This window comes from Halichoerus grypus, chromosome 6, assembly GCF_964656455.1.
Source record: "Halichoerus grypus chromosome 6, mHalGry1.hap1.1, whole genome shotgun sequence".
NCBI classification, from domain to species: domain Eukaryota; kingdom Metazoa; phylum Chordata; class Mammalia; order Carnivora; family Phocidae; genus Halichoerus; species Halichoerus grypus.
The window spans coordinates 175,334,748-175,360,548 of NC_135717.1; the positions used below are offsets into that span (position 1 = coordinate 175,334,748).

The 25,801-nt window shown below is 53.1% G+C and overlaps 2 long non-coding RNA genes across 2 annotated transcripts; one reads left to right on the forward strand and one right to left on the reverse strand.

Moving 5' to 3' along the window:
• Positions 1-10,156: 10,156 nt before the first annotated feature.
• LOC144382424 (uncharacterized) lies at positions 10,157-23,253 on the reverse strand. The gene is made up of 3 exons (XR_013449373.1): positions 23,188-23,253; positions 22,023-23,083; positions 10,157-10,387 (listed from the first exon to the last, which is right to left on the reverse strand). It is a non-coding gene; the product is annotated as an uncharacterized LOC144382424 (long non-coding RNA).
• Positions 19,520-25,533, forward strand: LOC118553553 (uncharacterized). Its single transcript, XR_013449374.1, has 2 exons — positions 19,520-19,596; positions 22,070-25,533. It is a non-coding gene; the product is annotated as an uncharacterized LOC118553553 (long non-coding RNA).
• The last annotated feature ends 268 nt before the right edge of the window (positions 25,534-25,801 follow it).

Genomic DNA, 25,801 nt, shown 5'->3' on the forward strand with positions numbered 1-25,801 from the left:
AATTTCCAATCATCACCGCTCTATCAGCGCTCACCACTTGCTTTTACCAGCTATGCCATCCTGGACTTCCCACTGACAACAGGCCCTGGGCTGGGCGCTGAAGACACAAGACCTTGCTCTCTAGAAACTCACAGCCCAGTGGGGCTCTGGGGTAAGGGTGTGGAGCTCGTTCCCAAAGGCAGGAAGAGCTGGGCACCACAGGGGCGGCTTGTTATAGCCGAGGGATGCATCCCAGAGAGCTTCCTGGAGGAAGTGGTAGCTGAGCTGAGCCTTGCACAAGGTGCATGCTCAATAGCATCGACTGCTGTTGTTATTCACAGTAGGAGTAAGGGGCACCACCAGGAAGGCAACTGTGAGTGGAAGACCATCCCCATCTACAGGAACAGCTGCGAGAAAAGGCAGGCAGTTCTCTGTGGCAGGAGAAGGGGGGAGGCACGACGGGGGAAGATGAGGCTGGAGAGAGAAGCCGGGGACCACCCTGGGGTGGCAGAGCACCAAAGGGGTTCGAGAAGGCTAGGGATGGGAGCTGTGGGTTTGGGGAACCACTCCGGCAGCCACACTGGAGGAGGCAGGCAGCAGTTAGGGAGGTGACTGTCCAGATGAGGGGAGCCTGTGGCCCTGGCCAGAGGACAGGGACCTCAGAGGAAGGACGGCCAGGGCTCTGTATCTCTGGTGTCCCTGGTGGCCTGACTCATAACCGGGATGGACAGATGCGGACAGTAGGCCTCACACCAGCCCCAGGTATTGGGCTAAGCCCCTGTGTGATGGGGCCAAGAGCGGTGGCCACCAGAGAGTGTCTGGGACAGCCTGTGCTGTGGAAGGGGAGGCTGTGAGGCGTTCCCGGTGGTGACCCCTTGATCCAGAAGTCCTGCTTCACAGCAAAGATGTGTCCATGACTATTGGCCCTACCGTGCTGGGTGCCATCCAAACAGGTGGGCCTATTGGAAAGTCGGGGGGCTGCCATACCCCACACCTGGGAAATGGTTCAGGCAGTCCTGGCAGTGCCAACAAACAGTGAGAAGCGACATCCGGGGCAAGTGGGAGTCACACCTTTGCCATTCAGGTACCTTGGTCCAGGGCCGTGGCCCCACCAGAGCTCAGAGCCCGGGGCCTCCCTGCCCACCTCTCTTTGGAATTCAGCAAAAGTGAAAAGACAGGGGTCCACAGTGGGTGCATCCTGGGACAGTGGTGTTCCTGCTGCGACAGGTCTCCTGCTGGGTAGAACTAAAACATCTCTAGGTAGAAACCCACCAGCACATACTCAAATGCTACTGGTGCTGGAATAATCCATTCACCTTTCCTGGAGGGCCAATTGGTAATATATGCAAGAGCCTTTAAAAAGCAAATCCTCAGGGTGCCTGGGTGGCTCCGTTGGTTAAGTATCCCACTCTTGATTTCAGGGTCGTGAGTTCAAGCCCTGCATTGAGCTCCACGCTGGGCGTGGAACCTACTTAAAAAAAAAAAAAAGCAAATCCTCTGTGAAGTTATAGTTATTCTTCTAGGAGCACCTAAAGGGGATTTCTGATGATGCTCAAGGAGGATGTTCATCACAGCACATTTCTAAATCACCTTGGTGGCCAACAGTGGAGAATTAGCTACAGACGCTATGTATGGGACATCTGAAAAACAGATTATTCTGCAAACATTAAAAAGTGGGCTATAGAAATATATGTAAAGTCAAGGTGAATTGTTCATTGTGTATCAGTGAAACTGCAGATTATAAAACATGATATATGATGACGGTGATTTTAGGTACTTATTATGAGTAGAGAAGAAAGCCACGTCAAACAGACACTTGGAAGTCAATTGAGGTTTCTCTGAGTTGGGATTCCACATGTTTATTATTTTCTCATGGGTACTTTTCTGTTTGTAAAATTGTCAACCGTAAATATGTATGTTTGTAGTCAAGACAAAAAGGTGCGTGTGTGTGTGTGTGTGTGTGTGTGTGTGTGTGTGTGTCTTTCAATGGCCCAGAAAGAAAAGGCTAACTTCAGATAAAGATCTATAGTGACTCACTGCTTCCCCAAAGCAAGTTTCTAACTCCCGGCTTGGAAATTATCATGGAAAATGCTGAGCGTGTAAGGCCTGGCTTGGCCCCTGTTTCCCCAGAGCAGAGGTCCCCAGAAGGGCTGTCCCTGACCACCTGGCAGTGTCACCCATAAGGAGCTGGCCACATGTGCAGACCTCGTCTTACCCAGGCATCCTTGGAACTAGAATCCAGAAGAGATTCATCACCACCTTCCCCCCCACCCCCGGAATATCTTGTGTGTGTGTGTGTGTGTGTGTGTGTGTGTGTGTGTGAGACGTAAAATGTACATCACATAAGATTTACCACTCACCATTTCAGTGGCATTAAGTACACTCACAATTTGTCGTGTGACCATCACCACCAACCATTCCAGAACTTTCATCATCCCAAACTGAGACTCTGCACCTATTAAATAATAACTCCCCATCCTTCCCTCCCCCCAGACCCTCGTAACCACTGGTCTACTTTCTGTCTCTATGAATTCAACTACTTTAGGTACCTCACATAAGTGGAATCGTACAATATTTGTCCTTTTGTGCCTGGCTTATTTCACTGAACACATGCGCTTTCAAGGTTCATCCTTGCTGTAGCAGGTGTCAGGCTTCATTCGGTCTTAAGGCCGAGTAACATTCCATTGTATTTATATACAGTGTTTCTCCATTCATCTGTTGATGAACATTTGTTTCCACTTCTTGTCTACTGTCAATATGAACATGAATGTGGATGTATAACTATTTGCTAAAGTCCCTGCTTGCAGTTCCTTTGGGTGTATACCTAGGAGTGGAATTGCTGGGTCCTATAATTCTGTGTTTAATGTCTCAGGGAACCAGCATATTATTCTCTGCTGCAACTGCAGCATTTACATTCCTACTAGAACACATGAGGGCTCCAATTTCTTCACACCCTCACCAATGCTGGTTCTTTTCTGGGTTTGTTTTTTGTTTTTTGTTTTTTAATAATAGCCATCTTAGTAAGTGTGAAGTGGCATTTCATCGTGATTTTGCTTTGCATTTCCCCAATGATTAGTGATGCTGAGCATCTTTTCATGCGTTTATCAGCCATGTGAATATCATCTTTGCAGAAATGTCTGTTCAAATCCTTTCCCCACTTCCTAATTTGTTGCTGTCTAACTGTAGTTTTTTTTTTTTAATGTATTTTGATATGAGAGATTTTTTATATATATATATATAAAGTATCCTTGGGTCATATCCCTTGCTAAAACATTCACTACTTAATTTTGGAAAACATGTAAAGAAAAAAGTATACAAGAAAGATTAGTGATTATAATCTTCGCTTTAGCGATTGTGCATCTAGGATCTGTCATGAGGAATTTTCCTGAACTTTGCACAGAGATTTAGCTACCAGGTAGTTCACCCTAAAGAGGAAGCCAGACACAGATGGGAACTGTAAATAATGATGTCTGATCAGAGCATGTAAGTGAAGTAAAATAAGGACCCCCCCAACACAGGGCTGTGTGATTACAAACACTGTAGATGCACACAAGGATGTGGGGACATTAACAATAGGGCTGCCCATGAAAGGAGAAGTTTGCAAAACATTTACACTACAATCCCAATTATGTTTCAAACATAGGTGTAATTCTGCAAAAACAGGAAGGAAAAATACCAAAATGTTACCACTGGTAACCTCTATGTGGTGGACTGTCAGGTCATCTTTATTTTCTTCTTTGTATTTTTCCATTTTCCAAATTTTCTGCAATAACCATGTGTGACTTTTACAGTCAGAAAAAAATTTTAAGGCATCCATAAATATGTGTACAGTGCTTTCCAGATTATGTAAAAATCTATATATTTACCAAAAAAAAAAAAAAAAGCAGCTCTTGGCCATAGTTTGGGCTGTGAGATTCTGAAAGCTTTCTCATTTTTTATTTGGGCTCTCCTGGATTTTCCAAATTCCCTACTGTCTGGTTGTTTTGTTATCCGATTAGGGAGGATGTTAAAAGACAGGAAATTGTTAAACTTTTAAAAATGGAAACCTAAAGTAAATGAAAATCCGAATCAGACGAAATTTAGCTGAAACATCTCGGGCATGCCAGCGAAGGCCAGGCCAGGCTGTAGGGCGTGGAAGGCGGGAAGAGCGGGAAGGGCGGGAAGGGAGGGACGCGGAAACTGAATCACCCTCGCTGCCCTGGCCGCGCCAGGCCCCGCCCACGGCCGCGCCAGGCTCCACCCCAACCCCGCCCACCGGACTGCGACGCTACGTCCGCACTGCCCGCAGGACGGGCAGTCGGAGAGGGCAGCGCGGGGGCCCCTCCCCCAGTCTCGTCGAGACCACGCCTTCGCCCCGCCCCTCCTTCCCGCGCCCCCTCCCCCTCCCCCCCCCCCCCCCGGCTGCGCCGCCGCGTTCGCGCCTTTGCCTGCCGCGCCTCCTCCTGGACTTCCGGAGCCGGCCGCGCAGAGGCCCCGCCCCCAGGCGCGTTGGGCTCCCCGGCCCCGCCCCCCCGCCGCCGCGCTGCGTCCGCGCCGCCTGTCGCGCTAGGGCTGGCTTCCGGAACGGGACGGAAGGGCGGGCGGCGGCCAAGGCCAAAGCCAAGGCCGGCAGGGCCGAGGCCGCCTAGGCCCTTCCGCGGAAGGGCGCGGCTCCCTGGGGAGGGGTCGCGCGCACTTCCTCCTGTCCTCCTCGTTCCTGCTCCGCCCGCCCCCAGGTGCACGGGCAGCCGAGGCCGCCAGCCCGGGGGAAAGGGGGGGCCGAGATCAAAGTGGGGGCGGGGAGCGCGCCGCGCGCCGGCCGGACCCGGAGGCCGCAGCGGGCGGATCAAAGCGCGCCGGCCCGGGCTGGCGCTACCGAGCGGCCGACGCAGCGCCCCTAAGCCGCGATGTCGGCCCTCCGCCTGACTTTGCAGGGGGGAGGTCAGGCCGAGTGAGGCGCTCGCCCCTGGCCTCGCTGGGCGCTGCCCTGCGGCCGGGATTACGGAGCCCCGCCTCTCCGTAGGCCTTGGCTCGGGCCTGAGCTGGGAACGGATGCTGCAGCTCCAGTGCCGCTCCAAAGAAGTTTGACGGCCCAGACATCCTAATAGCTGCCCCACGTTGAAAACCACGTCGCGGCAAACGTGGGGTATATGCCTTTATGGCATCTCATGACTCCTCATTGCGCCCGGAAGCGCTGCCATAGTCAGCCCCGCTTTCACAGACGGGCGGGGGTGGGGTGCGGTGTAGACGGAGACCAGAGAGGCAGCTTGCCCAAGGCCTCGCAGGAGACGGGGCACAGCCGGCATGTGGACCCAGATCTCCAATTCTGCATCTCAGGCTTTTTTACACTCTGCAAACCCGGCTCCCGGGATAGTAGCTTCCTTTCAGTGGGCACAGCTGGCTGCCAGCTCCGTTACTGAGCTTAGCTCGCTGCTGCCTCATCCCCAGCAGGAAGATCCTCCTACCCAGAGGGAAGCCCCACTCCCCGCTCTGAAGGTGCCCAGCACCCGTGAGCTCGACCCCAGGAGCCTGGAGACCTCGTGCCAAGTGAGCACCCACCTGTTACACGAGGTGCTTTTGCTCAGGTGACGGGAAGAGACATCCTCTGTGCAGAGAGAGTGTGGAAAAGTAGGTGATTCCAGGATGGCTGGTGTGTCGGTCCCAGTCAGCCAGGCCAGTGGCACCAGGCAGGGCAGTGTGGGTGCGAGCACCTGGGGACAATCGCACACATAGCCACAGGCTCGGCGTTGAAGAAAACAAAGCCCCAGTTCTGTCGAGCCTGCTTGCCTCTCCTCTCCACCCACTGCTCTCCCTGGAAGACTCTGAGGGCATTTTGGCTTTTCCACGTGGCTCCCCAGGTTGGTATAGGAAGGCAGGTTGGCAGCACACGGGACACAAGGCCCCAGCCCAGGCCAGCTCAAGGCCCAGTGCAGTGTGCCTGCAGCAGTCCAGATTTTCCAGCCTCTAAATGTACCTCAGAAAGGAAGCTGCACATTGGATTTTTTTTTTTTTTTTTTTGGCTCCATATTAAAGAACAAAGCATGGGAACTGGACAGGCCTCTCTGTAAACAGAAAACACATGTTTTCTGAGAGAATGGGCCTTTCCTTTCCTGATCTCTTCTACCATGGACAAAGGCCTCCTTAGGCCTCTTGGCCTTCAGGAGCAGAGAGGCCTCAGACCCAGGGCTGAGAGGAGGTGATTCTTCTTTGCCCTAACTCAGGGAACAACACCCACATTCTTAAATAAGGGCAGGAGTGGGGTGTTAGTAGGTCTACCCAGCAGTGGGGTGGGCCTGGGGTGTGGTCCCAGAAAGGAAGTCCCTTGCGGACCTGAAAAGGATTTAGGTAGGAAGAGGGAGGATCTGGGTCATTTATGTTCTTCAAACACTTGAGAATCATCTTGGGTTCTACTTGCGCTAGCTTTGGATGAACACACATACCTTGGGGCCTGCTAGCCACACGCAGGGGCAGAGACTTCTCTTACCTTCGAAGAGAGGCCAGGCCCTTATGTCTGCAAAGAGTAGGCATGCTGAGACTTGAGTGCCCGCTGCTGTGTGATCTTGGGCAAGTTTTTTAACCTCTCTGAGCCTTAGGTTTCACATCTGTAAAATGGGGATAACAATATTTGCTTGTTGAGGATTAAATAAGATAATGGGTATGGCCCTGTCCGACACATAGGAGCCAATTAATAAGTGAACAAAATCAAACTTTGTATCGGTTTCAATGCAGAGCTATTTCCATGCCCCGAGAGTAGCCCCAGAGCCCTCCACAAATATCTAGGTTGCCTGTACTCCTAGGAGCACTTCCAAGTCCCTCGTCCTCTGCTGGGCACTGGCTGAGCGCCAGGGCTCGGCCCCCTGCAGACCGGCTATGCCACCTCTTTGGAAGCAGCCGTGTCAGAATGGATCATCCCTTTGAACCCCCGCAGAAGCCTGATCTTTGTCCTCAAGGGGAGATTTGATTTGGGGAAATAACCAGACGTCCTTTGGGCCAAGTCGGTGGAGTAGATGCATGGGAGCCAAGCCCTGTCTGGGGCCACCATGTGCCTCGGCTGTAAATTCAGGAGCCCCCGTGGCTCCGGGTTCTGAAGGCAGTTTGGAAGGAGAACCCGGATCGGATCATCTGGACCGACCACCACTGACACTGGTGGGTGTAGACCACCAGTGAGCATGAGTGTGAGAAAACAGAGATAGTCATACACACCCAAGCTCCGTGGACGAGCCAAATCAAAGCCAGACTAATTAACACGAGGCTGCCTTTCATCTCAGCCCACAGTTCGATATTCATGGAAATCGTTGTGGGAAAATTCCAAGCGTTCCTGATACATGCGAATGGAAGCATACAGGACTTAGACATTGGGGTTCCCTCCCAGTTCTGTCCCTAACTGGCTGTGTGGCCTCTGGCCGGTCACTTCATCTCTGCAGCCCTCCGTTGTCCCATCTGACAATGGGGATCATGATGCCCAGCCTTAATATGGGAAGCAAGTGGGGAAGAAATGGATATGAACGTGCCTAGAAATCCTGGCCTCGTGTGTCCTGGGCCTTAAAAACACGGACACCCTTTGACCTAACACTTCCACTTCTGGGAATTTATCCTCAGGGAAATCAGCACAGCCGTACATTAAAATGTCCGTGTAAAGATGTTCCCAGCAGCGTTACTGATAACAGCAAAAACTTTAAAGAGACTATATGTTTGACAATAGGGGCAAAATGGACTATTCCACGGCTCTCAGAGGTGCTCCAGGCAGAAGATACACAGGCCATGCCCACACAGTGCTAGTGACACAGCCCATTAAAAATTTAAAAAAATAAATAAATCAGCATTCATAAAGCTCTATTCACAATTGCCAAAACATCAGAAACAACCCAGTTGTCCACCACCAGCTGAATGGGTAAAGAAACTGTGATAGGCATACGATGGGATACCATGAAACAGGAGCATGAGCTACTGATGGACTCGGTGACATAGATGAAGGTCAGTTATGCTGAGCAGGAGTTCACACTCTATGGGGCACCTGGCTGGCTCAGTCGGTAGAGCGTGGGACTCTTGATCTCAGGGCTGTGAGTTCAAGACCCGGGTTGGGTATAGAGCTTACTTAAAGATAAATTTTTTTTAAAGATTTTATTTATTTATTTGAGAGAGAGAGATAGAGAGCACGAGGGAGAGGGAGAAGCAGACTCCCTGCTGAGCAGGGAGCCGGACGTGGGACTGGATCCCAGGACCCTGGGATCATGACTTGAGCCGAAGGCAGACACATAACCGACTGAGCCACCCAATCTTTTTTTTTTCTTAAAGATTTTATTTATTCATTTGAGAGAGAGGCGAAAGAGAGCACGAGCGGGGGGAGGGGCAGAGGAAGAGGGAGAAGCAGGCTCCCCAAGAGCGGGAGCCCAGCAGGGGGCTCCATCTCAGGACCCCGGGATCATGACCTGAGCTGAAGGCAGATGCTTAACAGATTCTTGATTTCGACTCAGGTCATGGTCTCAGGGTTGTCAGATCAAGCCCCACATGGGGCTCTACGCTGGGTGTGGAGCCTGCTTGGGATTCTTTCTCTCCCTCTCCCTCTGCCCCTCCCCCCCAAATTTAAAATAAATAAAATAAAACCTTTTTTAAAAAAAGAGCTCATACTCTGTGATCCCATTTATATTAAATTCAATGAAGGTAAAATGAATCTATAGTGATATGAATCAGATCAGTGGTGACCTGGGGCCTAAGAGGCAGGGCTGCCTACAAGTTGGGACTAGGGGACATTTTATGGTGACAGTGTTTTCTCTCTTGATTGGGATGCTGGGGCCATGGGTGTATACATTTGTCAAAGCTCGTCGAACTGTACAAGTTGAAAGGGATCTCACTGAATGGAACTTGTACCCCAATAAAGTTAATTTTAAAATGATTGGTATTTATTTTCCAATTCCTAGAGAGATTAATATTTAATGACAAGAAATGCTCACAACATATTAAACAAAAAGATTTCTGAAATGACCTATAGCATAATTGCATACACATATATGTAGCCGGCTTGGAGACTATTCCAGAAGGACTTTCAACAAAATGTACCTAGTAATTATCTCATGGGTAATTTCTGTTTTCTATTTTGTGCTTTTCTGTATTTCCAAATTTTCTGTAACAAACACTTTCCTTTTCATAAACAAATTAAATAAGAACAAACATATCTCTTTTCCCTTTTTCCAGCTAGAGCAGCCCAGGGATGTGGGGCTGGGCCCCAGGACAGATGGTGAGGACGTGCCGGTCGGGCGAAGGGGAACTCCCTGGGAGATGGTAGCAGACGATGGGGGTGGGAGGGGTGGGGCCCCCTCCCCTGGTCCTCTGGCCCAGTTTCTGTGCTGGGTTATTCTCCAGGGCTGCCGTGCCCACTGGAACCGCTGATGTAGGGAGGAGCGTTATCCTTGCGTTGGCTGAGGTGGCCTAGAAGTCAGCCCCTCCCATTTGGGGTGCCAGGGGCCCTACAGCTCCTCTCCCGAATGTGCTAGTCTCCCGTGCCGCCCTGAGCAAGGGGTGGGGTGGGAGTTCCAGTCTCTTTGCCCCTACCCCCACCCCGGAGCCACTTTCTCTGCTGGAAGAAGTCCTTCTCGGTGAGAGCTGAAGGGACTGGTCGGGGTGATAGGGTGGGAGACCCTTGCCATTCCACACTCCCCCCCCCCCCGCTGGCTCTAGGAGGTTGGGGCTATTGTTTACCACCACCACGCTCTCCAGATTTGGGGAAATTGAGAGGAGAAGTGATTGCCTAACATCACCCAGCCGGTAGCTGGTGGAGCTCAGACTTGACCCCAGGTCTGGATTCTCACTGGATTCAAGCTTCTTTTCCCAGGAGCTTCTGGGCCCCAAATAGCTCATGAATGCAGTGTGGGTTTGGGGGTCAGGGGCTGTATTTCTCCTGTGCCTGTTGTCTGCTCTGGGTTCCCGTGCAATTTATAATCTTCTGCGCAGTCAATGGACCAGTCAGCTGGGCTCAGCACTTAAACGTGAGCTTCTCTGAGAACAGGGCTCCGCGCACACGCGGAGCTGCTGGGAGCCCAGTGCCACCACCCCCACCCCCGATGGAAGACCCCTTCCCTCCAGCCAGCTGGCCTCACAAAGGTTCCGAGGAGGAGGCCTGATCGATTCGGTTTCTTTTTCCTTCCTCGATGAGCAGATTCTATAACAGACTGTGGAAATTAAAAATAAGAGCCTGAAACTGTTAAAAAAAATTTTTTTTTTACCGAGTCACAAATGGGAAAGACAAGGCAACAGCAGGTTAAGGACACTTTGTGATGTAGCGTTTTTATCACTCGGCACTTTCCCGGCTGTAAATGTCACAGTGGATGGTCCTTGTGAACACAAGGCAGTGCAGACGGTTTATACCTGCGTGTGAAGCTGCCGCTGAGCATTAGTTCACAGCGCGGGGGGCATCAGTCCTGCTCTGATTCTCCTTCAGGGTTTCCATGTAAAAATCAGTTAATGAGGTAAAAGAAAAAAAGTTTAACAAATGTAAGGTATTTGTATGTTTATTTATAGAACTGTAAAGAAATTAACTGTAAAGCAAGTGGCCAAATGCTTTAGAGTAAAAGGACCAGGAAGGAAGGAAATTTTCTCCCTTCCCTTCCCTCCCTTCCTTCCTTCCTTCCTGCCTTCCTTCCTGCCTGCCTGCCTTCCTTCCTTCTTTCCTTCCCTTCCTTCCTTCTCTCCTTCCTTCCTGTCTTTCTTCCTTCTTTCCTTCCCTTCCTTCCTTCCTTCCTTCCCTGTATGTTCTTCAAACTTTCTATAACAGTTGTATTTTTTTTTAAGATTTTTTTTTTTTTAGCTAATCTCTACACCTGACGTGGGTCTCGAACTCACAACTCCGAGATCAAGAGCCTCATGCTCCACCGACTGAGCCAGCCAGGTGCCCCTACAGTTGTATTACTTTTATAATGAGAAGAAAGAAAGTTATATTAAAAAGAGGTAGAATACGATTATATTAGAAGCAGTCAGCCTGCCCCTGAGCCTTCACATCAAATGATAACCGTGACGATCAAGGGCACTTTTGCTTGAGTACCTGCTACGTGCCAGATCTTCTGCTAACGTCTCCCATCATCCTGGCCCCTCAGAACTGCCCGCAGGTGGGAGCTGTCCCCCCCCAGACCAGAGAGTCGAGGCTCTGCCGGAGATGGAACAGCGATGATTCTGATTCTCAGAATTGTACTCTTTCCCTAATAGCTTCCTGTCTCGTCAAGGTGAACATTTTTCCAAAATACAATGATCTTTGATGAGAACATCTTTATCTTGTTTACATAGAATCGAGAATGATTTCTGCAAACAGAATTTAGTAAAAGAAATATAAAAGTCATTTAGTTTTGTTTTTGTTTCTGTATTCATTTTGTTTACTTTAGGACACTGTCCACAAGCGGCCAAACTAAGGATCAGCTCCATCACGTTCAGAGCCCAGGACCCTTGGGCCCCCTTGTCCAAAAAGGATTCCGAATTTTACGATGGGGTCTACAGAGCATCGGGCCTAGAGCAGGTGCACTGGCCACAGGCCCCTGAAGCCTGCCCCCAACAAGGTCTGGACAGATTTTGATGGAGTTACAGTGATATCTGCTCTGGGGACAAAGTGAGCACCAGACAAATGACTTAGAGCTTCGGGAATATACATAGTTCCTGATACATTTTCCAGTCCTAGAAATACAAAGTGAGGAGAGGAGTCACCAGGGAGGTCTCTGGAGAAAACCCCCCCTTCACCCCCCACGGGGAAGGGCTGGGCCCTTGCACAAGGAGCTTTCATGTAAAGCAAAGGACACCCACTGCATGTTCTTGTGAAATGTCACACCTTCCTGCCCCCCTCCCCCACCGAGCCTTGACAGAATTTCCATGGCTTTGCTGGAGTATGCGTGGCTGGCCAGCCCAGGTCTCGGAGAGAAATGAGGAAAAGCCAATGCTCATGCTTGCTCCGGTGAAGACACGATGAGAAATTCCATTGCACCTGCTTTGGGAAAGGATCTCGGGCTTCAGGGCAGGTGGATTTCCCCCCACCCCCAGAGGAGGACTGTGGGTGCTGGGGACAAATTGGCAGCCTATGTATGTAAGTTGGGGACGATCTGCAGCTCGGAAGACCGGCTCCACAATCCCACTGCAGCCAGCCCCGCGCACAATGTGCCCACTTCCACCACCCCTATGTCCTCAGCCCCATGTCAAGTTCTGGCAGTTTCCAGGTGGATAGACAGCAGCACTGGGCGCCCTGGTGGCTGAAGCCCCTTCCATGAACAGTGTGTAGAAATGCACGACCAACCACAGCAAGGATCACGGTGGAGAAGTCATCTGAAGCACAGATACCCACTTAACAGAGAGGCCCCGGCCGGGTGAGGCCCCATTCGCTTTCGCAGGACCACAGACAACATATTCCTCCCCCCACCCTGCTATCTACAGCCCCCTTGCTCATTTTTCTTTACAAAAAATCCACCCCACTTCTCCCAGCTTTTCTTAGCACTCTGGAGGAGCAGGCCTGGGACAGAATATTTTCTCCATAAGCATGTCTTGCAAGGAGGGCTGGACAGACAAATGGGTAAACGGGGCAGGTGCAGGGGCATCCCAAGGCTGGTAGGCGGCTGGCTGCTCTGCGCCCCTCAGCTCCTGTCCCAGTGCTCACAGGGCCCTTGAAGGGAGTGGGCTTGGCCAGTGCACAGGTTCAGTGGCCTGGGGCCACTCGGCTGCCTCCCCCAGTCCAGATATGTCCCCAAGACCCTGCCTTGGGACGGTTCCAAGCCATGCAGAGCAAGAGGGCAGGAAATGGAGGGAGGCAGCCAAGAAGCTTCTGCGAAGAGCAGGTGGAGCTTCCAGGTCATGTCAAGGCCTTGCACACGAAACTTCGGCCTGAAGGGCAGGAACAGGGTCCTGCATCCGCTGCAGATGCGGACTGGGAGCAGGTGGGCCTCTCCCAGGTCCTCTCCTGGACACCACGGGTCCCAGCTGCCCCTCCGTTCTCAGGACAGGAACACATGGTGGCTGTCCGCAGTGGCTGACCCAAGCCCTCTGCTGAGGGGACAAGACGAGACAGAGCCTGCGGAGGGGGCTGCTGCTGTCCTGGGACCCCGTCTCAGCGTCACTCCCTTTCAGGAAGCATACTGGGCCTGTCTCTCCATGTGCTTGCCTCGCCCCAGATTTGCCCAGGGCACTTTGGAGTGGGTTATAGAACACACAGGTGTCAGAGCAGGGAGCCTAAGCAACGGGACCAGAGCAAGGGTAATGGAGCCCCCTCCAGAGTTGAGGGGGGCTTGTTGACCCCTTAAGAAAAAACAACCCAAAACAGCTTCTGGGTGGAATTTCAGACTGTGGGATTTCTAAGTAGCCAGCCCCCTCTCCACCGTATTTCTTTCTTTCCTCCCCTCTCCGGGCCTGCTTTCCCTCTTTGTTGCCAAGCTCAGACGTCGCTGCTGAAACCAAGCCCAGCGCCCGCGAAGCCCGGAAACTTCCAGCTCCGCGACTAGGCGGAAAGTTGGGGTCGCAAGGCCGGGGTGACAACGGCGCCCCAAAGGCCGGGCGCGGCGGTGACCCGGGGCGCCGCCTTCGCGGCCTCGTTCCGCCTGGCTGCGCCGGGACCTCGGACAGTCCAAGGGCCGGACGTGAACTTGACCGCGGGGGCTCCCCGGGAGGACCTGGTAAGCGCGCCCGCTCTCCCGCCCCCGCCCCCCAGGGGCTCCGCGGCCGGCCGGGGTGCGAGTGCGCGGCCGAGGGGCTCGGGGTCCGCGGCCGCGGGTCTAGGGGCCCGGGGGGTGGGGGGACCGGGGCCCGGGTCTCCGGCCCGGAGGGGGCGCCGCCGCCGTGGCCGCCAAAGGAGGCACCGCCGAGCCACGGCCCTCCACCGCCCCACGAAGTGTGCCCTCCCCGGCCTGCTCCCGAACAAAGCCTCGGGAAGTTCGCAAGGGAATCCTTCCCGACATGTTCCCTCCCCCGGGGCTGCTGGGTCTGGGCGGCGGCCATCCGGGCTCTTAAAGGGGAAAGAAGACCACTCTGGCTTTCTTCTCTCCTCCGCGTTCTTGCACGCTCCCCCTTTGGCTGAGGGAAGAAGGGTTGGGGGGGTCCACTCCACCTCTCAGGTGTTAACTCCCTCAGGCGGGGGCCTGCCCAGGGGCTCCACACTCAGATGAGGGCCTGCCGGACCCCCAGCAGTTCAGGGAGAGGCAGCCCCTGCAACAGGAGTGGGTCCTGGGGGTCCAGGTGGACACTGCTCCTGATCCACCCCACTTGCCTGAGCAGCTGCCCTGCCCCCGTCCTGGGTGACCGTCCTGAGCAGGACCCCCAGCCACAACCTCCCGATCCGCTCTGCCTGGGGAGGCTGTGCCAGGGTAGCCGAAGTGCCAAGCCACCGTGGCGGGTCCTGGGCACACAACATGGCAGCTGTGGTCAGGGCCTGTGGAAGAGAGGGAGTCTGGGCCCTGTGGGACCTTGTCCCCGGGGAGGGGGGGACCCTGGTGTCTCCTCCACCCCTCACCTTTGCCCACAAGCCCAGGTCCAGCAGCCCCTCCAGCCTATTCCTCCACACCTGTCCTTTTGCGTCAGACGGGCCTGTGAGTGTCCTGATCCCTGGGGGGTACCTGCAGGGTAGGGAATCAGAGCCTTGAAAATTTCAGAGTTCTCCCCTGGGTCTGGGCCAGGAGTTTGACTCAGTGCTCCCCAGCCATAGCAGGGACTGCCTGCATGGCCTTGCTCTAGGCGGTGGCCAGGTCCCCAACCTTCTAGAGACCATCACTAACCTCACCTCCATGCCCAGGGCTCCCGGAGCCCAGAGTCCTCCATGAGAGGCTGCAGGGGCAGTGGGTAGAGCGCTCATGCAGGAGTGAGAAGGCCTGGGCCAGCTGGGGATTGGGCAGGTCACCACCCTCAGTACCCGGGACATTCCAGCAGCAGCCTCGAATGGGCAGCCTGCAGGGTTCAGGCAGGCCACGTGGGGCACCGTGGAGAATTTTCAGGGACTGAGGGAACAGAGACCCCAGGCCTGCCAGTTGCTGCCAAGAGGGCAAAGGCCTAGGGTTCCAGAGCTTCAGACTCTTTAGGAGAAGGAAATCCATATTTGTGCATGGGATGTCGAAAATTTGAAAATATCACAAATCCTGGGCTGAACCCAGCCTGTAGACCCCCCACTTTGCAACCCCTTGAACACATGAGCTACTTAGTGTTAAAAGGAGGCAGGAATCCTAGTGACCCCAGCCCCAGCCCAATCTCTGATGAGGGATCTGGAGGACAGGGAGGAGAGGCAGTTTGCACCCCATTTACCCCACATCTCAGGGAAGTCCAGGCCTCCACATGCTGAGTGCTCCGGGCGACGGGGGCTGGCTTGCCTCTTTCAGATCAGATCTGCTTAATTGAGCTGGTTTGAAGTTAAAATCTCCCTTTAAACCAGGTAACAGAATTGCACCGTCCCCAGATCCTCCGAGGAGCCTCCGTGCCCACTCAGGCTGTGCCCACAAAGTTCGGTGTGTAGCAAAGCTGCGGAAGCACGCAGAAAGCGAACTTGAACTTGAACTTTCTTCCTGTCCCAGGCGGTAGATCCACCTCCAGGTATGAAAACCTGGGCCTGCAGGAGTGAGAAGGCCTGGGCCAGCTGGGAATTGGGCAGGTCACCACCCTCAGTATTCCAGACATTCCAGCAGCGGCCTTGAATGGGCAGCCCGCAGGGTTCAGGCAGGCCACGTGGGGCACCGTGGAGAATTTTCAGGGTCTGTTGCTGCCCAGAAGGGCCGGCTGCAGAAAGCCAGGCCTGCGCCCGAACCCCAGCACTGCCCTGTGGTGCGTGGAGGCGCTGGGAGACTGACCTCGTCTCCCCTATCTTCAGCTTCCTTCCCTGTGCCCACAGCCCTGTGCTGAGCACTGGGGATCAAGAGGTGGGTCTGACACAGGCCATAATTTGAGAAGCTGCTGGCTGCCCTGTGCAATTTTAACATCAGGGTGAGGTTCTCTGGGCTAACTCCCCATCCAGAGAAGGTGTTTCCTGCGCAGTGCTCCTGCTGGCGGCCCTGCAGTCTTTGTTGAATGCCTCCAGAGATGAGCAGCTCACCACCTCTCTGGTGGTGTTTCTTGTAGGTATCCCTGAACCTTACTGTTAGGACCAGATGTAGGACAGGCCTATGGCGGTGGCTCTGGGTCCAAGGTACCTGGTTTTACTGGGGAAAATACACACCTGGTAAGAAGGTCCTAAAAAGATTGGTGAGGTACTAATTTTGGTCTCCAGAAGAAGGGATGGCCGCATGTTTCCCACTTTTGCCAACAGCCTATGTAGCAAGGAGAAGGCAAAGAGAAGGAGTCACTGAGTGGGAAATTAAACAAACATAGTACAAAAGGCTGGCCGCCTCACTCAGGAAACTGGAGAGCAAAGTCGAGGCATCCAGAGGCCTCAGGTTTCTTTCCCAGGACTGGCTGCATAATTCGCAGAGCACGGTGCAGAATTAAACGTGGGGCCCTTATTCAAAATGATTAAGAATTTCAAGATGGTGACCACAGAGCATTAAGCTAAGTGTGGGCCCCTCTGAGCACAGGGCCTTCCTGAGCGCGGGCTCTTTGCGGCAGATAGGTCACAAACCCACGAGGCTGGCCGAGCTCCTGGCGAGTGCTTAAGCTGCGTGCCGAGGCGCGAGGGGACCACAGGCAGCTCCCTTGAAGGAGCATGACTCCTCTCCTGAATTGATTCTCTTTTCCATCACTGATGTTACATGCTAATTTTAGAACACTTCGGATCCTCACAAAAGAAGAAAAATATTTTCAATCACCTGTGAAACCACACTCAGAAATAGCCGGTGGGAGCACTTTACCCATCTTCCAACTTCGATGTTTTGAAACAAAATCAGCATCGGAGCTTCTTATTAGAGTATGTATCATTTTATCTTCTGTTTGTTTCACTAAATATTTTATCACCACTACTTCCTAAGTCAGAAGATACTATTCTGCCGGTTGATTTTTAATGGCTACTATTCCATTGGACACAGCTTTTTAACAACCCTTGTTATCAGACACAGGTAATTCCCGGCTCTCTCTGTTATAAGCAGCACTTCGAGGAACGCCCGTGTGCACAATTCTGCACATTTCCGAGGGGAGTGAAGACTCTTAGGTTCCAGAAGGCTCTTGGGGTCTCTCTGAAATGCCGCCTCGGCCAGGGCCTGAGCCCCCCCGCCCCCCGCAGTACTGAGGAGATAGCCCTGCCTGGCATCTTAGTTGTTCTTTTCAGAGAAAACCCAGTCCTCCTGCAGCCGACTTGCCTGGACAGTACTGAGCCCCCACTGCATGTGCAACACCAACCGATCGCCTTCACAGCCCCCTTTACAGATGAGGACCCTGGGCCCGGCGGCCAGAGACACTGGCCCAAGGACTTCCTGCCTGATGTGTCGTGAGAAGGACACGATGATGATAACGAAGCAGAAGATGGTCCCTCCTCCCACCGAACTGTGGACAGGATTTCAGGATCTGGACTGTCTCAGTCACAAAGGCTGGGGATGGAATAATATGCTTAGCATGGTACCTGCTCTTGGGCTATGCTCAGTAAATGGTGGAGAAGCAGGAAGGAGAGGAGGAGGGGGACGGGGATGGGGAGGGAGAGCAGTAGTCAGGAGGTGAGGTTAGAGCCCCCTTAGGACAAGAGGGCTCTGCAGGGCATCTGACTGAAGCCTCCTGAGGGCGGGGATGAGGTGTCCTAACCCCAGCCCAGCACTCCCCACCGTCGATGAGCAACGTGTATGGAGGGACTACATAGGCAGGCTGCACCCCCAGTCTCCTTCAGAGGCATCTGGACATGTGTGGGGGGGGGTATTAGTTTACTGCTGCCATAAGAAAGTCCCCTGATCTAGTGGCTCACAGAGTGCAAGTTCAGTACCATGCAGTGGTGGGGGCTGGAAGTCTGAAATGACTCACGGGGCTAAAGTCAAGGTGTTGGCAGGGCTGGTTCCTTCTGGAGGCTCCCGGGGAGAATCCTTTTCTTGGCCTTTTCCAGCTTCTAAAGGCACCCACATTCCTTGGCTTGTGGCCCCTTCCTCCATCTTCAAAGAGAGACATTACATCTCTCTCTCTCTGACCACAGCTGGGCCAGGGTCTCCATTTTTAAGGGCTTATATCATTAGATTGGACCCAAGTGGATAATCCAGGATGCTGTCCCAGCTCTAAGCCCTTAACTTCATCCACCTGCAATGTGGATTTGGACGGTTCTGGGTTTGTTGCTGGGCTGAGCAAATTCCTGTCCGAGGCCCTACCGGCCCCACCCTTCGCCTACCGTAAGGACAGAGGTTCTGGGAGCTCAGGCAGGTTCTCTGCTCAACCTGGACCTGCTTTTCCTCACCCAACCCCACAGGGCAGGCAGAATGGGCACTATTATCCCTATTTTACAGGTGGGCAAACTGAGACCCAGAGAGGCTGTACAACTTGCTTAAGGCCATACAGCTGGCAAGGGGCAGGGCTGACCCTGGGTAATGGCTAGACCCTGAATCCAGGGCTCCACGGTGCCTGCCCCCTGCCTCTAGGAATACAGACTTCCCTGGTTCTCATTTAACCACAGCCCTTGTTTCTTTCTAGAAGGGTGGCGGGCCTTCTTGCCCCTTTCCCAGAACAGGCAGGCTGCTCTCGGGGACAGAAAGGCCACAGGGCAGCCCTTGGCAGGGGGGCTTGTGTGAGTGTGGAGGGATCTAGGAGCCTCCCCAGGCGGCAGGGCCTCATCGCAGCTTGCGTGTTGGTAGGGTGAAGGTGTGGATGGCCAAGGACGGGTCTGTCTGTCCCGGCCGGAAGGGCTGCAGCTCTTCCTGGTCCCACCAAGGGCCTTGGGGACATCTCTTTCCCTCGCACCAGCACAAGGCGTTGACCCAAGCAACGCAAAGTTGCTCTGAGTAAGGACATATGGAAGAGAATGTTCCTGGGGCAGCGTCGGAAGCTGGGGTGGCACTCGATACACAAAGGCAGGCAGGGTGTGCACCCCAAGGCTGGGACTGTGCAGAGGGCACGGGCAGTGTTCCCTCCAGGCCGTCTGCTGCAGCCCATCGCGCCCGGGCCCGGGCCTGGCATGGCAGGAGTTAAGCTGCCGCGGGCACCTTGGCACACGGAGCTGCCCAGAATGTCCGGCTCCCCACCCCCACGGCTTTTCTTCCTTTTTGCCTTTTTCCTTCTTAATTAATCATACGCTGCTGCCCAATTTAAATATGGAAATGCCCAGGCCCCAGCGATGCAATTATTCCTGAGGCCGGGCGGGCTGTCCGGCCCCGGGCTGTGGGGAGCATCGCGGCATCGCCTCCTTTCTGGTGTGTGTGAAATTATGTGCACAAAAGGCGTCTCCTTATCTGAGTGTGTGAACTAAATAAATAAATAAGGGCTTTTGTTTGTTCGCGGCTCCTGCACATGACTGTTTTGACTAAAGCGCCCGTGTTGTCTGTGCCTTTATGGGACTCAGGAGAGGGGCCGGGGGCGGGGGTGCGGCCGCCGGGCATCTGGGCCTCTCCCTCCGCGGGCATCGCCAGAGCCCGCACCCCTCCCCGCACACACCCTCGCCGGAAAGTTCCCCTGCCCGGGCCGGGCTCCCAGGCAGCTGGCACCGTGCCAGGCTCGCCGCCGAGCGCGGGCAGCGGGGTGGGGCGAGTGGAGGCGGCGCCGAGGACGTGGCCGGGCGCCCCGGGCACGAGCCGGACCGAGGCCCGGAAGGTGAGGGCACCCCGGGTGGGCGCAGGGTGGGCACCAGGCGGCGGCAGGCGGGGCGGCGGGTCCGATGGGCCGGAGGAAGGGGTGGGGTGGGGTGGAGAGCGGCGGGGGGTGGGGGTGGGGGTGGGGGGGAGGCGGGGGCACAAAGCCGGGCAGTGCCAGGCGCCGCCGCCGCCGCCGCCCCGGCCTCCCTCCCTCCCTCTGGGACCGGGCTCTGCGGGGAGGCCGCGCGTGCATGGGGCCCGGGCAGGCCGTGGCCGTGGCTGGAGGAAGGCCGCGGGAGCGAGGCGGGGCCCGGGGCTGTCAAGGAGAAAAACATCCCAAGGCCTGCAAATTGCTGCTCTCAGCTTTTTTTTTTTTTTTTCTCCTCCTGCTTGGGAGGGGAAAAAAAAAAAGCAGCGCTTCCTCTGGAGGCGGATGCAAAAAGGATGCAGACTTTTAACCATCTCCTGCACCCAGGCCTTCCTCAGCAGCGTCCAGGCCCGGGCCTGGCACGGGGGCATCGAGGGAGGGCGGAATGTGAGGGCGCCAGATGCCTTTTTCTGGGAGATGCAGGAGAGCCAGGCCCCCTGGGCATCCCCGGCCAGAAGCTGGGCCTGGTGTGCGGGTGTGAGGACTGGAGGTCACGGGGCACGTGGTGGGCCGCGTGAGCAGGCACGGCGGCCTTGGGTGCCAACGTCACCTGTGCTTGGTGGCTTTGTCTCTTGGTGTTGAGCAGGGTGCCCGCGCACAGCGCTGGGGCATCGTGTCTTGGTCCTCCCTGACTTGGGGTCTTCTGCCATTCTGAGATCATGACCAATTTTTGTGTTTAAAAAATAATACGGAAAGTTTTCTCATGTCTGGTGGGGGCTTCACCCACCGTCAGTTGAGGGCGGGACTTAAGGAACGAATTCTAGAGTGAGGGAGGTGGTCTGGTCCTTGGAGGAACAGCAGGCAGCTCCCAGTGCAGAGGGAGAGGCCCATGCACCTCAGGGTGAGGATGCTATGTGGGGAGCAGTCGCAGGAGCGTGGTGGGCCGGTGGTCCCCGGAGGCACAGTGCCTGCCTAGGACCCATGAATATGTTTTAATTGTAACATCTTTTAAAATCAGAAGACAACAATGACTCTAATAATAATGAATATATAATGATGAATTCAGTCTGGATTATATTCATCTTTATACCAAGGCAGTCATAAACTATCATGCTTAATAAATACAGAGGAAGGGGCCATGAAAGCAAAGGTGTTGGGGGCCATGAAAGTCATAATGGGGCCCTAGGTTGGTCCAGTCTGTCCCGGGACAAAGGGTCAGATGTCTGGCTCCAGGGAGGCCTTTGGGGGCCATCGGGGTGCCTTGCGAATCAGGCACCGGGTTGACGCAGCCAGCTGTGAAGAGGATCCAGGCCCTTCGTGTGTGCGTGTGTGTGTGTGTTCCTATGCACACGTGTGTGTTTTATAAAGGATTCTCAGGCACATGAGTGTGTGAGACTCACTTCTGGAGACAGGTGAACACAAGGCTGAGGTCAGGTGTGGTCATGAGAGCCTGGTCCGCCCGACGCTTGGGTTAGGGGTGGTCACTGGGCCAGGAGCCACGGTGGTATCTCCCAGCCATTGTTTTCCTGGGAGGGAGCAGGCTTCTACGAGGCCCATTCCCAGCCTAGCCCAGCCCTGCGCAGTAGACACGTAACGTGAGCTGCAAACGGAGCCACATCTGTAATTTGACATGTTTGAGCAGCCACGTTTTTTAAAAAGTGGAAACAAGCAGGTGAAATTCACTCTAAAAAGAAAATGTATTTTATCGAATATATACCCAAAGTAGTATATTTCAGTGTGGAATTAATATGAAATTATTAATGAGGTTTTTCCTTTTTTTTTTTTTTTTTTTAATATACTGAGTCTCTGAAATCCAGAGTGTATTTTTCACATTCATCTCAGTTTGGACGGACTCCCTGAGTTTCAAAGGCTTAGCAACTACACGTGGCATTACGATGTGCTGTACTGGGCAATGCAGGTTTAGCAGGTCCCCATGCCCCCTCACCCCAGAGTTGGGGAGACTGGTTTTTCTGCTTCTTTTTTTGCGGGTGGCCCTTCTTGCCCAGGGTCAAGGACGCTTGCAGTGGCGAGTCAGGCCCCCAGCATCCCCTAGAGCTGAAAGAATGGGTGTTGGGGCTGCAAGCTTCCAGGATGAGGGGGGACTGCTGGAAAGGGTTTCTTCGGCCGTGCTCCCAGACGCCAGGGGGACGGTACAAAGGGCTGGCTTCAGAGCACAATAGTGGGGCGGTTAGTCACAGTGCCGGGCAGTGGGCAGGCACACAGAGCTCCCTGTGTCTGCGCCTGGCCCGGCTGGGCCCTGCAGCCCGGTTTCCCCTGCTGGTTTCCCAGCTCTGCCCGTGGCCTTTTGTTTGCACCCCTCCCGACTCCCCGATTAACCCCCTGTACCCGTTGCCTACCTGGCCGCCCGGCTGGGGCATCCTGACTAAGCTCTGGTTTCCATCAGCCAGCCTGGCCAGAGGCAAGCTTCTTCTAGAAGCAGAGCCTGGGCCTGCATGATTTCATTGGCATCTGTTGGGAGAGAGGTGTCGGAACGGCTCCGTCACTGTGGCTCTACGACATCTGAGAGGAGGTTGTTGTCCGAGCCGGACAGCCGTGTGTGTGCGCGCCGGCTCCCCACCTAAAGATCCCGTCAGCATTTGAGAGTATTCCCCGTGCAGGGGCCGTGCATCGCTGGAAACAATGAAAAGCCAAAACTGTGAAAAATTAAGGAGTGGCCCGGAAGCTGGCGCCTGCACCGTACATCTTAAAGTGAACAGACTGATATAAATATTTTAATCCTGCGCATAGATGATGGATAAGATAAAATAAATTAGTCATGTCCCAGCCCTGTCTGGGGGACCCTCGGGAAGCAGGACTTCTGTCAGCCTTTGTGCCTTGGTGGTTATAACCGAAATCTCACTCCTAGGTTGCAATCTTCACGGCTCCAGGATGGAATTAGCTGTTTGTTGTGATTTGACAGTTAAATTATTAACACGTGGAGAAGGTAACTGCCCTCCAAAAGGTAGAGAGCACGGCAAACAGTCTCCTTCTTTTTAATTAAAAATTATCTGTGCAGGGATTCTGCCTGTTGGGTTTTCTTTGCTAAATTAAAGCGGCATGTGTTTTTATTTTAGAAGGCAGGGATGGTTTGCTGTGCCCTGTGTGAGGAGAAGTGAAAGAAAGGGTCTTTTGAAAATGTGCCCATCTACTCACAGCTTAAAAATTCCAAGTGCCAGACGTTTTCCTTGGAGGAAATAAATGTCTCCAATTTATTCCTCTTACCTGTTGATTATGTTTTATAATTATTTGTTTTAAATAATTTAATCCTTATCTGAAGCTGGAGGTGTCTTGGGAATGTAAAAAGCCTAGGTCTGTTGACACCTCTGTGTTAAAAATCACCGCATGCCCAATCCGGGTCCAGTCCACTCTCCAGATGACACAGGGGTCCACGCGCTATGGCTCATCCCACCGCTGCCTTCTGAAAACAAGTGATGGAAGACATATGTTCAGCTCACATCATTTTGTTCTGATTTATTTTAAACCAGTTAAGATGATTTTAGCACAAAGAGTGGTGTATCTTACTTGCTTTCCGAGAGCCATTGGATTTTCAAGCTGGAGTACAAATTTTTTTTTCCCCCAAAATCCAAATTTAGCAATTGCCTTTTAGAGTAGAAGACAGCATGTTGGTTCGCCTTTTAACTCGCTGTGAAAGCAAGAGACTTAAGATCAAATACATTGGATTCGTAGATTTGTTCCCATCCGTTGGTATCAAGGGGCTGGAAATGGCCCCCTTTTAAAAAATAAGATAGGAACAGGCGTGTTCCCACACGGGGCATCATGAGCTCTTCTGGGGTGGACTCCAGCCCCAGAGGTTCCGCAGACATGTACGTGAGTCATCATCCTACGCATGTGTTTTTCCTTCCCAGGGGGAGTGTGGCATTCAGCTCTAACATCTCCCTTTGACAAAGACAGCCCTTGCCCGGCTGAGGCACCCGCGCCCCTCAGCCGGCCACGTCCCAGGGCAGCCCATTCCTCTCAAGTGATAAACAGACTCTGTGCAAATACCAGTATTTTAACACAAACCCAAGAAAATCTTCGCTAATTGCAGTTCCACCCTGACCACTGGCACCATCTCTGCTAACGGAAAAAAAAATTTTTTGGAATAACGGGAAACACAGCCGATCCCCGGGGAGAATGTCTCCCCCGCAGGAAGGTACCGGGACAAGGTGTGGCAAGTGCTGTGGGCACATGGGAGACTCCAAGCCTCTGTGCCCGTCCTGGGGCTCGTCACTTCTTCAAGCCTGTTTCCCAGATTTAAAAGGAGAAGAACAGTGTCCATCTGAGCCCACGGTCAAGGGCTGTTGCAGAACTATTAAAACGGCAGCGAATATTTGCACGGCAAACCTGCCCAGTTTCATTTTCTGTTTCAAAGTGTTTTTCTAAAGGGTAAAGTGCTGGAGCCACGTGAATGGCCGTTATCATCTTAGTAACTTCTCTGGCAATGGAGGATTATTACTGTTTATGTTAAACTCATACCTATTTAACAGTAATTCGTTTCATTCTGGTAACGAATTAGATCTACTTGACTTATAACAAATACGGTGTTATCAGTAATACGATCCTTTTCTGAGTATGCAAGCAATATACGCTCATCGCAGAAATCTTGGAAAATACAGAAAAAGGCACGTAAGGGAAAAATTGTTCACCCTCGTCCCCACTGAAGCGCGGTCACATTTCCAGGATTTCCTTCCAGGCTTTCTTCACTGCCGCCGTGTCAATTCTTGTAGGCACCTATTTCGGAATAACTCGGTGACTTCTCTGCTGTGGCCTCGAGTCCTCTTTACGCTGCCGTTCTTCAGGGGCAACTCCTCCCTGGCCTATGGGCCGCCTCCTTCAGGCAGGCCCCCCTGCAGACCCCGGTGTTTGGGGAGAAGACCTTGGGCTCCATGGCCCCCAGCCTCCCTCCCCCACTGTTCTGGGAGCCAAGTCAGGGCAGGCCAGACAGACGGCCAATACGGCCCATTGGCAGAGCCCCGGCTGACTCAGGGCGTTGGAGGAAAGGGGCGAGTGGCCTAAGACGCGGAGGCCGCAGAGATTGGGGAGAGCCAGGCTAGGCCTTCCCCATGCAGGATAGGGCAGGGGGGCGGAAGGAAAGCAGCAGCCTGGGAGAACGGGTGAAAGAGCAGGCCTGAGTTCTGGATTCTCGGCAAAGAAAGCCGCTGGAGCCAAATCAATCCTTAGACGCGCAAAGTTTCATCAAAACTGTTGAGATAATGTTTCCAAGGTGTTCACCTTTATGGTCCTGACTTAAACCCACCACGCGGTGGGGGGTTCGTGCCAAGTAGCTGGGTAGGCAGAAATAGGCCAGCACTTTAGTGCAAGGGCACCATTGCCAAACGCCGTGTCGCAATCAGTTATGTGCCTCGGCTGGTCCCGCAAATCCGTCAGGCCTCCGGAGAGGGAACAAACTGATTCCCATATTGCTTTCTGGGGTAACTGTGATCCGGAGGGAATTCTAGGATGTCCAAGTTCATTTCTGATAGGATAAATGGAGTCTACGGGGTCTGCCTTAACCCCCCTTAGAAGAAGGCACCCTTCAACACCCTAACAGCAGATCATTAGAGATTTATTCATAACCGACATTGCAGACAGACTTCGCAGGCAAGGCCACTGGTGGTTGTGTTAGTTACAACAGAGAAATATTAGCAAGAAATGAAATTTGGAATAATAGGGAACGGTGGCGTAAATTATCACGTAACAAAATAATGCAATAGTGTGTCCCTGTTAAAATGCTGTTGACAGAGCTTGTAACGGCATGGGGACGAATGGATACAACATTTTACAAACAGTAAATATGTATGTAAATGATGTAATTGTATGCACATGTTTACTGTTGGGAAGGAAGTACAATAGAATATTTTTTCTGAATAATGGCATATCGGTGAATTTTCATTTTTCCTTTTTCCATGTATTTTATACTTGAATTATTTATATTTTATGCTTACTACTTAAATGATCTCTATCTTAAATATCTATCTTTAAATTACTCAGGCTTTAGACCTTGCTGTCCCTTCTCTAAACACACAGTATTTTTATAAGCAGCAAAGAAATAATATTTAATGGCTTGTGAGTAGAAACATAGACAAATGGCATATTTTCCTTCAGTAGTTGTGGATAGATGGCATGTAGCAGAAAT